Raw genomic sequence first — 333 nt, 5'->3', positions numbered from 1 at the left:
AGCGCTTCACTTCTTACGAAGATGTACGAAAATGGCTAGATGACTGGTTTGGCTCAAAAGAGCAACAATTTTTTTGGCGTGGCATCCACAAATTGTCCGACAGGTGGGAAAAATGTATAGCTAGCGATGGGCGATACTTTGAATAAAATATTTTTTTATCATTTTCATGCAATAAACGTGTATTTTCTATTAAAAAATTCCGGTTTCATATTTACATACATGGTATAGGATATCCAAAAAGACCCCGGATTTATGGGCTGAACATAAAGATGACTATAACTAATCGTAAAGAAATGTGAATTGTATTTGTATCGGCGTACATACATAGTACGC

The sequence above is a fragment of the Trachymyrmex cornetzi genome, unplaced genomic scaffold (assembly GCF_001594075.2).
Source record: "Trachymyrmex cornetzi isolate Tcor2-1 unplaced genomic scaffold, Tcor1.1 scaffold675, whole genome shotgun sequence".
Lineage (NCBI taxonomy): Eukaryota > Metazoa > Arthropoda > Insecta > Hymenoptera > Formicidae > Trachymyrmex > Trachymyrmex cornetzi.
Note: the sequence above shows the minus strand (reverse complement) of the source record.